The following is a 16,323-nucleotide window of genomic DNA, read 5'->3' as shown; positions in this document are numbered from 1 at the left end:
ACTTATTTTTAAGCAAAGAGTAATTAGACTTTTTGAATTTTAAAGCATAGTTTCTGTGGTTATGACAGATTCAATATGCTTTTATAGGCAAACCGTTTATGAATTGTTGTTTAGGAAAAAACGTATCTGATGCAATAGTTTTTCTGAACAACATGAGAAAGAACACTGACAGGAACTACAAGCTTAACATAAATGGTATGGACAGCAGAGAAACTGCCCAAGCCCCCAAACTGTATAAAGCAAAACGTAAACTTTAAAAAAGACTCATGGGCTGGGAATGTGGCTTAGTGGTAAAGTGCTTGCCTAGCATGCATGAGGCCCCAGAAAAAGACAGAAAAAGAGGGAAGTAGTGCTGTGGCTCAAGTGATAGAGCACTAGCCTTGAGCTGAAGAGCTGAGGGACAGTGCCCAGGTCCAGAGCAAGCGTGATGACGACAATAAATAAAATAAAAAAATACTCAAAATCAACTGTTAACTTAGTTTTCCAACGCTTTCTCTCATTTCTCTATTTCATAGGATTGCAGTTAGGCTGACAGACTTCAAATTTTAAGGAAAAAATTCCTTAAAAGAAGTGGGAGCTGTGGCTCAAGTGGTAGAGTGAGAGCTTTAAAAAAGCTCAAGGACATTACCCAAGCACCGAGTTCCAGCCTTGGGACCATCACAAAGCAAAATAAAAACCCAAAAAATAGTTAAAATTTCAGCATTTACTTTGCATAAGGTACAATTCTAAGTTATTTAATCTTCATATAAGCAGTCTCACTTAATGAATGAAGTAACTGGGGCAGTTTAAAGAGACTTGACTTACCAGAGGCAATAGATGTCAAAGTTGTAGACTGAAGATTTGAACCCAAGCAATACAAGTTCCAATGTCTTAAAGTACCACCACATCATACATTAATAGTACTAGAGAATAAGAGGGAAAAACTATCACTATTCTCATCTTATCCCCACCATGGAGGTAAGTGGTATTAAAATTTATTGATGCAGAAATGTTTTACAAAAAGCACTTAAGCCACAAATTTTCCATGTTAAACATTCTTTTTTAAAAATATTTTTATTTTCTTCAAGTAGTTGCACAAAGGAATTGCCATTCAACAGAGCAGTTCTCTGTTAAATATTCTTGTAAAATACAACTGGTTATATTCCAAAGAAATACAGCTTTTAAAAAAATCATGCTGGGCTGGGAAGGTGGCTCAGTGGTAGAGCACTTGCCTTGCATACATGAGGCTCTAGGTTCGATTCCTTAGCACCACATAAGCAGAAAAAGCCAGAAGTGGCACTGTGGCTCGAGTGGTAGAGCACTAGCCTTGAGCTGAAGAGCTGAGGGACAGTGCCCAGGCCCAGAGTTCAAGCCTCACGACCAACCAAAAAAAGAATCATGCTGTACCAGATGCAGGTGGCTCATGCCTATAATCCTAGCTACTCAAGAGGCTGAATCTGAGGACATGGTTCAAAATCAGCCCAGGAAAGAAAGTCTGTGAGACTTTTATCTCCAATTGGCTACAAAAAATAAAAAAAGCTGGGAAGTGGAGCTATTATGGCTCAAGTGGTTTAGTGCTAGCCTTGAAAAAAAAAGTTCAGTGACATAGCTCAGGCCCCAGGAAGGCACAAAACAATCATGTTTCAAAAATTGTAATTACTGTTCAATGGTTAGAGGTATGGCTAAGTAGAAGAGTGCCTGTCTGACAAGTGAGACCCTGAGTCCAAACCCCAGTACCAGAAACCACAATAACAACAACAACAAACCCCCAGCCAAGGGTGGGAATCCCATGGCTCACTGAAATTTGAAGATCGAGGTCTGAAGCCAGCTCAGGCAGTAAAGTCTGTGAGACTCTTATCTCCAATTAATCACCAAAAAGACAGAAGCGGAGCTGTGGTTCAAGTGGTAGAGTACTAGACTCAAGCTGAAAAAGCTCAAAGAACTCAGGACCTGAGTTCAAGTCCAGGACTAGCAAGCAAGCAAACAAACAAACTCTCTCTCTCTCTCTCTGATAATTGTTCAATAGCGAGAAAAGAAGTCACGTTAAGGAGTTTAAAAACTATTTTATTATTTAGTGCTTCCCCTATGGTATAACCCCTGTTTTCACTGTATTTGATGTCGGTGCCCTGAATCTTGTATATACATTTTTCTAATTTGGGGAGGGGAAGGGAAATAACAAAATGCTGAAATAAGGATACAGATTGCCATTGTAACAATGAGATGTACAAGACACTATGTTGAAAACAAACCTTAAAACTTGGGGGGGAAGGGAGGGAGGAGTTGGGGAGGTGGGGAGAGAAGGGATGGTAGGGAAGAGATAACAATGCTCCACAGGAAATGTACTCATTACCTTACTCATGTAACTGTAACCACTCTGTACACTATTTTTGCAATAAAAACATAAAAAACTATTTTATTATTTTATTTAACAATTAAGTCCACTGCCATAAACCTAAACATCTCTAAAGTAATTTAATAATGTAATCTTTACTCAAAGGTAAACGGTTTCATAGTTCCCCCAGCACCGCTATTGTTACCAGTACAGAATCAATCATTCTTATCCTACATTATCATGATAAGTTAAAACAGAAAGCCAAGGCAACTATATTAACTAAGCACATGATTTTCCCTCAAGTATGATTCTATTCCTAGACAGCTTCATATCCAACCAATAATTCACAAAAATGTAAATGAGATATCCAATTGTTAAATTCAAATGTTACTTGAGCTAAATGTTCACATTGTATCTACAACACTATTTAAACCTCCTCCCTTAAATTTTGTCACTAAGTCATTACTCACCCATAGATAATACTTCCTAGAGATACTTCCTAGAAGTCATTGCAACAGAACTATATATCCTGCACTCAAAATTCTTTGTGGCAGCAGAAATATGCTCATTTAGAAATGCTTGATAATTGGTCAATACTCTTACTCAAACTCCATCCCAAGGTTTGTCAAATCATGTGTACACAATTAGGGTACTGCAAGTCTTTATATGTACATAAAAGCTTCACTAAACTTTGGCATCCTTGCTACGTATTCTCAAACAAAAAAAATTAAGTGGTTGTAGTCAATTTGAGTAATGGTAAATTAAAAATAACTTCTAGAATGGTGGCATTAGAAGCTGTTGACAGTTTATTCCCTTGAAATCACTGTAACACCACAGGTGAAAGTTATTCTTAAAAATATTTGTTAAGCCAGGTGCCAGTGGCTCACACCTGAATCCTAGCTACTTAGGAGACTGAGAGCTGAGGATCATAGCTCAAAGCCACCCTGGGCAGTAAAGTCAGTGAGACTCTTATCTCCAATAAACTATTCAGAAAAAGCCACAAGTGGCACTGTGGCTCAAGTGGTAGAGTGCTAGCCTTAAGCAAAAAGAGGCTCAGGGACAGCACTCAAGCCCAGAGTTCAAGCCCCAGGACTGACAAAAAGAAAACAAAAAAAAAACTTTTGTTAAATATTTAGAAATTATCCTAAGGATATAAAGAAAATGTAACTTTTAATCAAGAAAATGTACTGCACTTCAGTAAGAAGAGAATCTGACATTTTGGTAGCTCAGCAGAACAAAAGCTCCATTCTAGGCAAAGAATACAGGCTCTCCCCCCAATTGATGCTATCTCCCCAGAAAAGGCAGGCAGCCAGCATTTCTTATGACCTCCAACTTTTAGTTGCAGAGGTTCTATTGCAGGAAAGAGTGTCAGACCTGTCTAAGGCTCCTTTCTTCCACCCAGTCTCCTTCCTCCTACCTCCTTGTGGGACAGAATCTTATAAGGTGCAAGCCAATAATAGTACAGTTTCAACTGTGCTCACTCCGTCTCACCCACAGGGGCCAAGGTCCCACAACAGGAGATAAGCTTGAGACCAGAGGCCAATTCTTTGACTCAGCAATTTGCTCAAGAAGCAGGTGTGGTACAGTCTACCTCAAGTTCTGAAGCAGTAATATACAGGCTTTGGTTAGAGGGAAAAGAAGCCCATAAGAACAGATTTAAGTTCTCTCAAGAACTGACCTCATTTGGACCAAGAGACTGGAGTTTCATGAAAACAAACAAAAAATCACCCATCTAGTACTTCACCAAAGAGAATCAGGGAAAGAGAGAACTAAGAACACAGTTCCTGGATCAGAATAAAAACCTCATAAACTGGCATCAAACATTATCACTGAAAAACATGAGAATTTAATTGAATCTGACTGTGGGGCAATTTATATCCTGAGGCATCATGTAAAACAATAGAGCTATCAGTCAGCAAGTAATTAGAGACTAAGTTTTGGAATATCACACACACACACACACACACACACACACACACACACACACACACACACACACACACACACACACACACACACACACACACACACACACACACACACACACACACACACACACACACACACACACACACACACACACACACACACACACACACCACTCAACACAGATAATCCCCCCCCCCCACACACACACACCACTCAACACAGATAATCCCAGCTACTCAGAAGGCATAGGTAGGTGGATCAGTTTAAGGTGGAAGTGGGGACAGGGCAAGTGGAATGGGAGTAGTACCACCAATCTATCAACCACACAAAAAAAATTTTTTTATAAAAACTAATCATAGGCCACATACTGAGTGGGTTGGGCCACAGGGGGATAGACTTCACCTAAAACTGTTCATATTGGGCTGGGAGTTGGCTCAAATGTTAACAGCACCTGCCTGGCAAATATAAGACCTCCCAAGCTCCAATCAATAAATAAGCTAGTCAATAAATGCATAAATAAACAAACAACAATAAAGTCTCTGTTGGAGGTGGCAGATAAGGAATCAGTTCCCAAAGTTACTACATTGTATGAAGGGCTCAGTTCTAACCCAGAAATTATATACAAAAATTATATAAAAAAATTACATACAAAGAGAAATGCATGGCCCACATACAGAAAAAAATAGGCTGTTGCAGGGCCCAGATGTCAGACTCAGCAAAGACTTCAAAACAGTTCTCATGCTCTGATCATATAAAATATTTATAGAAATGAAAAAAGCTCTTGTGTGTGTGTGTATATATATATATATATATGTATATATGTTCAAAGAACTACAGGAAATCATGTTTAAAGGAAAAATAATGACAATTTCTAAACAGACAATAAGGAGAAAAAAAGAGATAAATCAACAAGAGACCCAAATGTTAATTTTATGTTGAAAAATATAATGAAAAAGTCACAAAAGTGGTTCAAAAGCAGAACTATAAATCATTGTTAGATATAGGCAACTTGAAGAACAAAGAGAAAAGTGTGCAGAATATCAAAGAAGTATGTGGCACAATTAAGAATGCCAACATATGAGTAATGAGTCCCTGAAAGGAGAAGGAATAGAAAAGGAAGGTGAAAAAATTATGGTCAAAACCTGCTTCCAATTTCAATGAAAAACATACATCTACACATTCAAGAAGCTTGATAAATTTCAAATAGGACTAATGTATAAATCCAGATGGAGCAGCATCATAACCAAACTGCCAAAAGTCAAATATAGAATCTTGAAATGGCCAGAAACACAACATCATATACAAAGATCTCTCAGTAAGACTAACGGCTCATTTTTAATCATTAACAATTCAAAATGGATCAAAGACCTAATTATTAAGATAAGAAACTACTGATCTCAATCAGGTGTAGTGGTGCACACTTGAAATCTCAGTATACTGAGAGGTTGAGCAAGAGGATCAAGAGATTTTTAGATTATCCTAGGATACGTGGCAAAGAACTTTTCTCAAAAAACAAGAGGGCTGGGAAGGTGGCTCAGTGGTAGAGCCCTTGCCTTGCATGCATGAGGCCCTGGGTTCGATTCCTCAGCACCACATAAGCAAAAAGAAAAAAGCCGGAAGTGGCGCTGTGGCTCAAGTGGTAGAGCTCTAGCCTTGAACTGAAGAGCTGAGGGACAGTGCCCAGGCCCAAAGTTCAGGCCCCACAACCGGACCTCCCCCCCCCCCAAAAAAAAAACGACGACAAGAAAGCTGGGTGCCGGCGGCTCACACCTGTAATCCTAGCTACTAAGGAGGCTGAGATCTGTAGATTATGGTTCAAAGCCAGCTCGGGCAGAAAAGTCCGTGAGACTCTTATCTCCAATGAACCATCAGAAAACCGAAAGTGGCACTGTGGCTCAAGTGGTAGAGCACTAGCCTTGAGCTGAAGAGCTGAGGGACAGAGCCCAGGCCCAGAGTTCAAGCCCCACAACTGACAAAACCACCACCACCACCACCCAGGAGCTGGGGATGAAGTCTAGTAGCAAAGCACTGGCTACTATGTGTGAAAGGGCTTAGGGTTCAATTCTTCACACTACAAGAAAAGAAAGAAAAAAGCAAAACAAAACAATACCAGGGGCACATCTCAATGCTATAGGATTTGATGATGGCTTTTCTTGGCTATAACATCACAAGTAAGAATAAAAGAAACAGGTAAATCCAGGTGTCTATGTCTCATGCCTGTAATCCTAACTACTTAGGAAGTTGAGATCAGAGGATTGTGGTTTGAAGTCAGCCTGAGCAGGAAAGTCCCTGAGATTCTTAGCTCCAATTAACCACCAAAAAGCCAGAAACAGATCTGGCTCAAGTGGTAGAGTGCTAGCCTTGGGAAAAAATGCTCAGGGACAGTGCCCAGGCTGAGTTCAAGCCTCAAGCCCCAGGACCATCAAGACAGAGAGATGGGAGAGGGAGGGGGGTGGTAGGGAGAGAAGGTAGACTTTATTAAAATCGTTTGTTATGATCACAGGAATCTGATCCAGTACATGGGAGTTGGGTATGCAGGCATTTAGCTAAGTGGAATCTCAGAGACTTACTGGTCTCCTCCAAATCTGATGATCTGAGGCAAGCAAAGCAGAGCAGAACTTTTCCTGCTCCTGCACTCCTCATTAACACAACCCAATAAAAAGTAAGGAAAAAGCTTGGCGCTAATGGCTCACGCCTGTAATCCTAGCTACTAAGGAGGCTGAGATCTGAGGATCACAGCTCAAAGCCAGCCCAGGCAGGAAAGTCCATGAGACTCATATCTCCAATAAAGCACCAGAAAACCGGAAGTGGTGCTGTGGCTCAAGTGGTAGAGTTAGCTAGCCTTGAGCTGAGGGACAGCACCCAGGCTCAGAGTTCAAGCCCCACAACCGACAAAAATAAATAAATAAATAAATAAGGAAGCTTGACTGAAAAAAATTAAAAACTTGGACACAAGTGGCTTTCTCTTTCTTGTTATTGTTTTTAAATGTACTTATAATGTATTAGTGATTTTTTTTGTTTCTTTGGTATGTTCCAACCCCATGGTATAACCCCTGTTTTCACTGTATTTGATGCTGGTGCCCTTTGGGGAGGGGAAGGGAAAAAACAAAATGCTTAAATAGAGATACAGGTTGACCCATTGTAACAATGAGATGTACAAGACACTATGTTGAAAACGAATTTTACAACTTCTGGGAGGGAGGGAGGGAGGGAGGGAGGGAGGGAGGAGTTGGGGAGGTGGGAAGGGAAGGGATAGTAGGGGAAAAACAAAGGAGGTAACAATGCTCCATAGGAAATGTACTTATTACTTTACTCAAGTAACTGTAACCCCTTTGTACACTATTTTTACAATAAAAAACATATTTAAAAAAATTAAAAACTTTTTTTTTTTGGGTCCGGTCGTGGGGCCTGAACTCTGGGTCTGGGCGCTGTCCCTCAGCTCTTCTCAAGGCTAGCACTCTACCACTTGAGCCACAGCACCACTTTTGGCTTTTTTCTTTTTGCTTATGTGGTGCTCAGGAATCGAACCCAGGGCCTCAGGCATGCAAGGCAAGCGCTCTACCACTGAGCCACCTTCCCAGCCCCAAATTAAAAACTTTTTTAGTGATGTAGCACAGTAGTAGTAGAGTGTTTGTGTCTACCCAGGCACTGAGTTCAACAGTCAGCACCAAAAAAAGGAAGTTTAAAATTAAAAACAAAGACTTGTGGCTCTAAGGACAATAAAAAGTCAACCCCAAAAAGAGAAAGAAAACAAATCACAACCTGTGAAAATCTTAAGAGATTTATATCTAAAATATACAAAGAATCTATGCAACTAAACAATTGAGAGTTCATCTGAAAATGGGCAAAGGATCAGAAAAGACATTTCTTCAAAGATATACAAACAGCCAATAACCACATGAAAAGATGCTTATCATTAGCTACCACGGAAATGTATTAACAAAACCACACGCAATACTACTTTATATACACTAGGATGTTATAATAAAACTGACAAGGATGGGGATAAATTGGTAGCCTGTGTGTTGCTGGTGGGAAGGTGAAATGGTACAATTGCTATGGAAAACATTACAGCAATTCCTCAAAAGCATAATCATATGATATGGCAATTCCTCATCTAGGTACATACCCAGAGAATTCAAAGAGGAGACTTGAATAGCTGTATTTGCATATCATGGCAACATTATACACAGTCAAAAGGTAGAAACAACCCAAACATCCATGGACAGATAGATAGGCCAACAATGTAGTATGCACAAACAACAGAATATTATTCTGCTTTTAGAAGGGTATGCTGTTGCATGAACAAAATCTGAGGACAAAACAGGACAGTTACAAATGGACTCAAATACTCTAGGCCTCTATTTATATGAAGTACCTACAGTGATCAAATTCATAGAGAAAGTAGAATGGTGGTGGTTGTTAGTTTTCCCCTAAAACATTAATGTTTTGCCCTAAAAGTTACAGAAATTGAATGCAGTATGGAAGTGGTTCTAGGTGGACCAAGTGCTTATCGCTTTACATTCTTCTTGGCTTTGGCTGCTTTAAATAAAATATTTACGCAGTTCTACCTGATCTTTATGCATTTTAACTAATTTTACTCTTCAGGAGTTTCAACCCTTCCTTATTCCTACTTCTATCACATCACTGACTTAAAAGTCCTATAATTACTATAGATTGTCAAATATTTAGAACCTTTTTATTGCCTTGTTAGTACTTAATATAACCAACATAGTTTTGAGTGATCAGTTTGTTCTTTATCTCATTGGTTTTTTTCCATGAATCCTGTCATTTAGTTAGTCATGGGGCTTGAACTCGGGGCCTGGGCGCTGTACCTGAGCTTTTCCCCTCAAGGCTAACGCTTTGTCACTTTAAGCCACAGCACCACTTTTGGTTTTCTGGTGGTTCATTGGAGACAAAGAGTCTCACAGACTCTCCTCTCCAGGCTAGCATTAAACTTCAGATCTCAGCCTCCCTGAGCTGTTAGGATTACAGGCAGGAGCCATGATGCCCAGCTTGCTCCACCCCCCCCTTCCCTCCCTCTCTCTCTCCCTCCCTCCTCCCCCCCCCCCCCCCGTGTGTGTGTGTGTGTGTGTGTGTGTGTGTGTGTGTGTGTGTGTGTGTGTGAGCACGCGCGCAAGCGTGCACACGTAAATTATTTTGTAGATGGTATGGTTTTCTGGCAGTGCATATACAGTGAAATATACCTACAAATGCTGATGTTTAATCTTCAATTATCTTGCTCTCTCAAGGTAGCTAACACTTCTTACGGACTGTTGGAAAGCTTTGATAAGAGAATGTACATGAAGTGCTTGGTACACAAGAAGGGACCTGGTAACTGGTAGGTATTTTAACAAGATGCTGGTTAGATCTTTCTTGAAATGCTGATTAGATTATTGCCCATTTTGATAATACTTACTTTTAAACCTTCAGAGGCTCCTTATTATCTGCTCTCTCAACTATAAATTACCAGGATTTTTCTGCTCCTGATATACAGATTAAGAAAATAAAGTTGTACCAATGCACCTATTTTTCTATTTAACACAAAATATTATCACAATTTATAACTATACTGTTCTATTTTTACCTCTGGTAGCACTGAGTTTGAATTCAGGTTGCTAGGTAATTCCTCTACCAATGGAGCCATGCTTCCAGCCCATTCTACTATTTAAAAGGTAAATTTCTTCTCTTGTTCTAGCATACAGCAATTTTACAAAGGGAGGGCAAGTTCACAGTGACTTTTCCACATATGTATGTAATACATCCCAATCAATCTCACCTCTTATATCATTCTCCCTTACTCCTTTCTGTCCTCCTCCGGCCCTTTTTTTTGGTACCAGTCCTAGGGCTTGAATTCAAGGCCTGGGCACTATCCCTGAGCATTTTTGCTCATGGCTAGCACTTTACCATTTGAACCATGACTCCACTTTTGGCTTTTCTGGTGATTAACTGGATGTCCTACTCAGGCTGGCTATAAGCCATACTCCTCAGATCTCAGTCTCCTGAGTAGCTAGAATTACAGAAGTGAGCTACCGTGCCTAGCTTTCTCTCTTAAAACAATTTCAAAAGATTTCATTATTCTACTTTCATATATAACTATGCTGACCATATTCATCCTCACTCACTGCCCTAAACCACCCCTCCCCAACAGAGCCTGTTTTACTAAAAGGTAAATTACAAATCAACAATGAATCTTCCCCTCTGTAATACAATTCATAGAGTAATATTCTTATCAAAGGCTGAGATCTAATGATCGTAGTTCAAGTCCAGCCTGGGCAGCTCCAATTAACAACTAGAAAAGTGGTTCTAGGGCTCAAAGTGGTAGAGTACAAGCCTTGAGCAAAAGAGGTCAGGGACAACACTAAGACCCCAAGTTCAAGCCCCATGACTGACCAAAAAAAAAAAAAAAGAGAGAGAGAGACAGAGAGAGAGAGAGAGACCAGTAAGCTGGGTGCTTGGAGATACATGCCTATAATCCTAGCTATTTGAGAGACTAAAATTGGGAGGGTTACAGTTTAAGATCAGACCAGGCCAAAAAAAAAAAAAAGTTTGTGAGATCCTTTGTCAATCCATAGCTGGGTTCAGGGCTATGCCTGGCAGGAAGAGAGACAGTAGCTCAAAAATAACCAGTACAGCTTGACCCTAGTGGTTCATGCCTATAATCCTACCTTCTCAGGAGGCTGAGATCTCAGGATTGTGGTTTGATGCTAGTGAGGGAGGAAAGTCCATGAGACTCTTAACTCCAATACATCACCAAAAAGCCAGAAGTAGAGCTGTAGTTCAAGTGGTAGAGGCCAGGATTGACCAGAAAAACTAAGGGACAGCACCCAGGCCCAGTGTTCAAACCCCAGTATAAGCATAAAACAGGGCTGGAAGCATGGATAAGCAGTAGAATGCTTGCCTAGTAAAAATGAAACTCTAAGTTCAAATCTCAGTACTACAAAACAAAAAACAAGAACAATGACAAAAAAGCAGGGTAATATCAAAATTACCCAATCTAATTGTTCAATCAAAGAATATACAAACAAACCACCAATTTGGTAGAAATATAAGGATCTTTTCCACTTAATATAAAAATTGAAAAAAATAAACTAGTAAGTATGGAATTGTAGTACCAGTTCTAATTAGTCAACTCCAAGTGCCAAGTTTCTATCAACAATTCCAGGCTGGTTCTACCTTAACAAAAATTTTAAAGCTAAATTAACTACCTTTAATGTTGCTTAAATATATGCAGATATTAAACAAGGATTAAACTCCTTATGTTTATTGCTCTTATGTAACTATAAAACCAGGACAAATTTACGAACAAAATACAAACAAAATTGCTAATATTCATATGGATAGCATGTAGTTCTTATGCCACTACCATATGCCATGTAATAGACTTAGCTCTCTTAATCCAATTACTACACCATTTTGTACACTTGGTGTGCTATGACATAATTTGCCCTTGGCACCAACACATCATTCATGTGTCAAGTCTGCCTCTGTTATTCTCATTATCCTACAATCAAATGGTACAACTGATTGCTATGGTATTAAAAACATATAGCTAACATAAATATCGAAAAGGAATGGAAGTTCTCAATTATGAGATAATCATCCAGGTAGTCCAAAATACATGTTTTAATTATATACAAGAGAATGGTAAACCATACAATAGAATTCTACACAGTGATGAATAAGAAATTAGTGACTCACATAAGTAAAAGCAGCCAGGTCTAGAAGTATACAGTATTCATATGAAGTTCAGAAGCAAGTATAGAGGTTAGAATATTTGTTTTCTGGCCATAGAGCAAGACAGAGTCATGAAGGAACCTTCTAGAATAATAAAAATTAAAAAAAATTCAACATAGTAAATATTGACGGATAATCTCCATATAAATAAAGTTCTTCGTCCTTAATCTAAAAGTATAAAGGGGTCCCAAGGTCATGAAGTTTGAGAATGTTGGATTAAGCAAACTAAAAATCACTAAACAAGATAGGAACTGGTGGCTCACACTTGTAATCCTAGCTACTCAGGAGGCTGAGATCTCAGGATCACTGTGAAGTCAGTACAGGCAGGAAAGTCCATGAAACTGGTCTCCAATTAAATACCAAAAAGCCAGAAGTGGAACTGTGGCTCAAGTGGTAGAGCACTAGCTTTGGGACAGCTAAGGGAAAGCACTCAGGCCCTAGTACTAGTACCCCGCCACAAAAAAAAAAAAAAAAAAAAAAAAACCCTATTGAGCTTTTGCTAGTTCTCTTACAGTAATAAAAATGAGCTACCACTATTTTCTCTGAATCATTTATACTACAAAAATCACTGCTACTATTTACTTGTGTAGTTTCATCTTCAATTTAAAAAATAACTCCCCATATTATTTTCCATATCAGACTACACTTCACTTTAGGAGCAATGATGCTCTTAATGCTTAAACTAGATTTCAGGATGAAAAAAATTAACCAAGCTCTAAGCTGCTATGTCAATAAAGAAATTATACTCCTTACTACCAAGTCTATGGTCCCTAAATTCACATTATAAGCTGTTTATCAACCACAATCAAGTCAGGATTCTAACAAAAATAAGCCCTCTTCTGATTCCACACATGCTCAGAAATGGGGAGGAAGAAACACTCATGTTGTTGGATTACCCCTTCATATACTTGTCAACCTAACAACTTCTAAACTCATTAAACAATTTTTACCTTTTGTTTTCTTTTCTTCTCTAGACTCCAGTTCTTTCACACATCTCTAGGGTAAAGATAAAAATGTAAGGACTTACGTGAAAATGGTAACTTAAGAATGTGGATGGGATTAAGATGGAAAGTGGGATACTGATGCAATTTACTCGTAATTTGACTTGCTCAACTGAAACCCATTTGTATAAGTAAAGACAATAATAAAAATAATTATAAAAATTTAAGGACTTAAAGACAAAAGAGCAAACCTTAAATTATCTCATTTTACAGACTAAAAGTTTTTTGGTTTTTTTTGGTCCGGTCGTGGGGCCTGAACTCTGGGCCTGGGCGCTGTCCCTCAGCTCTTCAGCTCAAGGCTAGCACTCTACCACTTGAGCCTAGCACCACTTCCGGCTTTTTTTTCCCTGCTTATGTGGTGCTGAGGAGTCGAAACCAGGGCCTTATGCATGCAAGGCAAGCGCTCTACCACTGAGCCAACTTCTGAGCCCCCAGACTAAAAGTTTTAAGGACCCAAGACAACAATTCCAATACCTTTCCACTGATTACCCCATTTGCACTTAAAATATGGAGAGAGAGAGAGAGAGAGAGAGAGAGAGAGAGAGAGAGTGTGTGTGTGTGTGTGTGTGTGTGTGTGTGGTTTTTTTTTGTCAGTCGTGGGACTCTGGGCCTGGGCGCTGTCCCTGAGCTCTTCAGCTCAAGGCTAGCGCTCTACCACTTGAACCACAGTGCCATTTCCGAACATTGTTTAAAATCAACAATAGAACCTTCAAGTTGGGCACTTGTGGCTCACACTTGTAACCCTAGCTACTCAGGACTCTGAGATCTGAGGACTGTGGTTCAAAGCCAGCTCATGTAAGGAAGTCCGTGAGACTCTTTATCTCCAATTAACCGTTAGAAAACCAGAAGTGGTACAGTGGCTCAAAGTGGTAGAGCTGAAGCCTTGAGCAAAAGGATCAGTACCCAGGCCCTGAGTTCAAGCCCCATGATGGACAAAAATAAAAACCAAAATAACCCTTTCAAAATAGGAAGAAAGGAAATGATTACAACTATTTTTTTTTATTGTTGTTGCTGGTCCTGGGGCTTGAACTCAGGGCCTGGGTGCTTGTCTCTGAGCTTCTTTTGCTCAAGACTAGCACTCTACCACTTGAGCCACAGTGCCACTTCCAGCCTTTTCTGAGTAGTTTATTGGAGATCAAGAGTTTCACCAACTTTTCTGTTTAGACTGGCTTCAAACCTTGATCCTCAGATCTAGGCCTTCTGAGTAGCTAGGATTATAGGCATGAGCCACCAGCACCTGGCTATTACAACTATTATTAAGTAAGTAAAGGAAGGAAGGAAGGAAGGAAAGGAGGGAGGAAGGGAGGGAGGGACTTCCATCAGCTAATGAACAGTAAGTTTGAACTTTAAGGAAAGGAGATTTAGGGCTGCTAACATATGTATATGAAAATTGAGATTTCACATACATCACAGGCCACGATTATGGGTAAAAGGTACAGAACAGGAAACAGAGCTCATTGAAGTTCTCATACAAGACTCTCACTCGTTATACTAAACTATAAGACACAAAGCCATCACATTTCACAAGACTCTCACTCGTTATACTAAACTATAAGACACAATGTCATCACATTTCCCAACCCACAGCACAGTAACTAAGAAAGAAACAGAGACAGGTACCAGTGCCTCATGCCTATAATCCTAGTCAGGATCCTAACTACTGAGATCTGAGGGTTGCAGTTAGAAGCCAGCCCAGGCAGGAAAGTCTGTGAAACTCTTATCTCCAATTAACTACCAGAATACCAAAGTGGTGCTGTGGCTCAAAGTGGCAGAGTGCTAGCCTTGACCACAAAAAGCTCAGGGACAGTGTCTAGGCCCTGAGTTCAAGCTGCATGGCCACTACCACCACCAACAACAAAAGAGACTGAAAAAATGACTAACAACAATGAAAACCAGAAAAAGACAGCTAAAAAGAATCTAAAGCCTTTTAGTATACATGTAAACCATCCTGTAAAACTCAAGAGCCATTGAAGATGAAAAGCAACAGATGCCTAAAATGAAACAGGCTACAGAGCAATTAAATTATGTTCATGATATGACTGGTATTAGGAAATAATAGGAATCCTCTAAAAAGGATATTGAGAAAACAAAACAACCCATGGGAAAACATGCAGGGTTTATGGAGAACTGAGAGTTAAGTGGAAAATAGGGGGGATGAAAAAAGGTGAGAAATCAAGTTGGAAAGTCAACTTTGTTTTGAGAGTTTTGAATATTAAAATCAACTTTGTGGGGCTGGGATTGCGGCTTAGAGATAGAGTACTTGCCTAGCATGCATGAGGCTTTGGTTTGAGCTCTCAATACCACATAAACAAAAAAATAATAATAAAAGTAAAAAACTAAGCTCAACTTTGTGTTTTGAGTATTCATAAAAGCAGCATTAAAAAATAAGGAATCATAAAAATGTCTCTTAGCTGAGCATGGTAGCATGTACTAGTAATTTATAGGTACTTGGGAAGCTGAGGAAGGATTCTTTAAAGCTAGAGGTTAAGGACCAGTCTGGATAAATATATGAAGATCTTGTCTAAAAAAGGGTGGGAGAGGCTCTCAGGACAAACAAATCTAACCAAATGGCACATGATTAAATCATGAGGCAGAGGGCCCATGAAAATGTGATTAACTTAAACTTATCACATACACACACGAGAAACTTTGAATTAACCCAATAATTATCAGAAAGTCAGAGAAAAATATTCACTTTAAAATGCCCATTACAATATAAAGGCAAAAAATAATTTGAAAAAAGGCTCCAGAAAACACTAATGATAAACTAATTTAAGATATTTGTCAAGTTTTAAAATAAAACGGAGAAAGTATATATCTAATTCCCCACCTACCACCTAATAAAGATGAAAACAAATAATAGGATGTAAACAGACTTATCAGCTAAGGTGGAGCAGGTGTTTTGTTTTCTTTGCCCTTATAAACCTCAACTTTTTCCTTTTTTTCTTGGTACTAGGGTTTGAACTCAAGGTACTCTACCACTTGAGCCACACCTCCAGGCCTCTTTATTCTGGTTTTGAGATAAGAGTCCTGATTTCTGTCCAAGTAAGCCAGGACCTCAGTGCTATTTAAGATTCCTACCATAGGCTGGGTGGGGGAGGGGAGCAAAAAAAAAAAAAAAAGATTCCTACCATAGTAGGGATGCCCAGCTTTCTGTTGAGATGGAGTCTTATGAACTATTTTTTGGTACTAGGGTTTGAACTCAAGGTGCTCTACCACTTGAGCCACACTTCCAGGCCTTGAACTCTGGGTCTGGGGGTTGTCCCTGAGCCTTCAGCTCAAGGGGAGTGCTCTACCACTTGAGCCACAGTGCCACTTCCGGTTTTCTGGTGGTTTATTGGAGAC

At 39.5% G+C, this 16,323-nt stretch overlaps 1 protein-coding gene across 5 annotated transcripts in view; it reads right to left on the bottom strand.

Moving 5' to 3' along the window:
- Positions 1-16,323, bottom strand: part of Usp9x (ubiquitin specific peptidase 9 X-linked) — a 117,889-nt gene that overhangs the window by 92,485 nt on the left and 9,081 nt on the right. Inside the window, exon 3 of one of the 5 annotated variants that reach the window (XM_042683610.1) lies at positions 805-902. The exons of the other annotated variants lie outside the window; for them this stretch is intronic. The gene's annotated coding sequence lies outside the window, so the exon portion shown is untranslated. The remainder of the gene's footprint in view (positions 1-804; positions 903-16,323) is intronic. 5 annotated transcript variants of the gene reach the window in all.

This window comes from Dipodomys spectabilis, unplaced genomic scaffold, assembly GCF_019054845.1.
Source record: "Dipodomys spectabilis isolate Male_0828 unplaced genomic scaffold, ASM1905484v1 ptg000082l, whole genome shotgun sequence".
In the NCBI taxonomy this organism is placed as follows: domain Eukaryota; kingdom Metazoa; phylum Chordata; class Mammalia; order Rodentia; family Heteromyidae; genus Dipodomys; species Dipodomys spectabilis.
The sequence above is the reverse complement of the archived record's forward strand: the minus strand, read 5'-3'. Positions and strand labels throughout refer to the sequence as shown.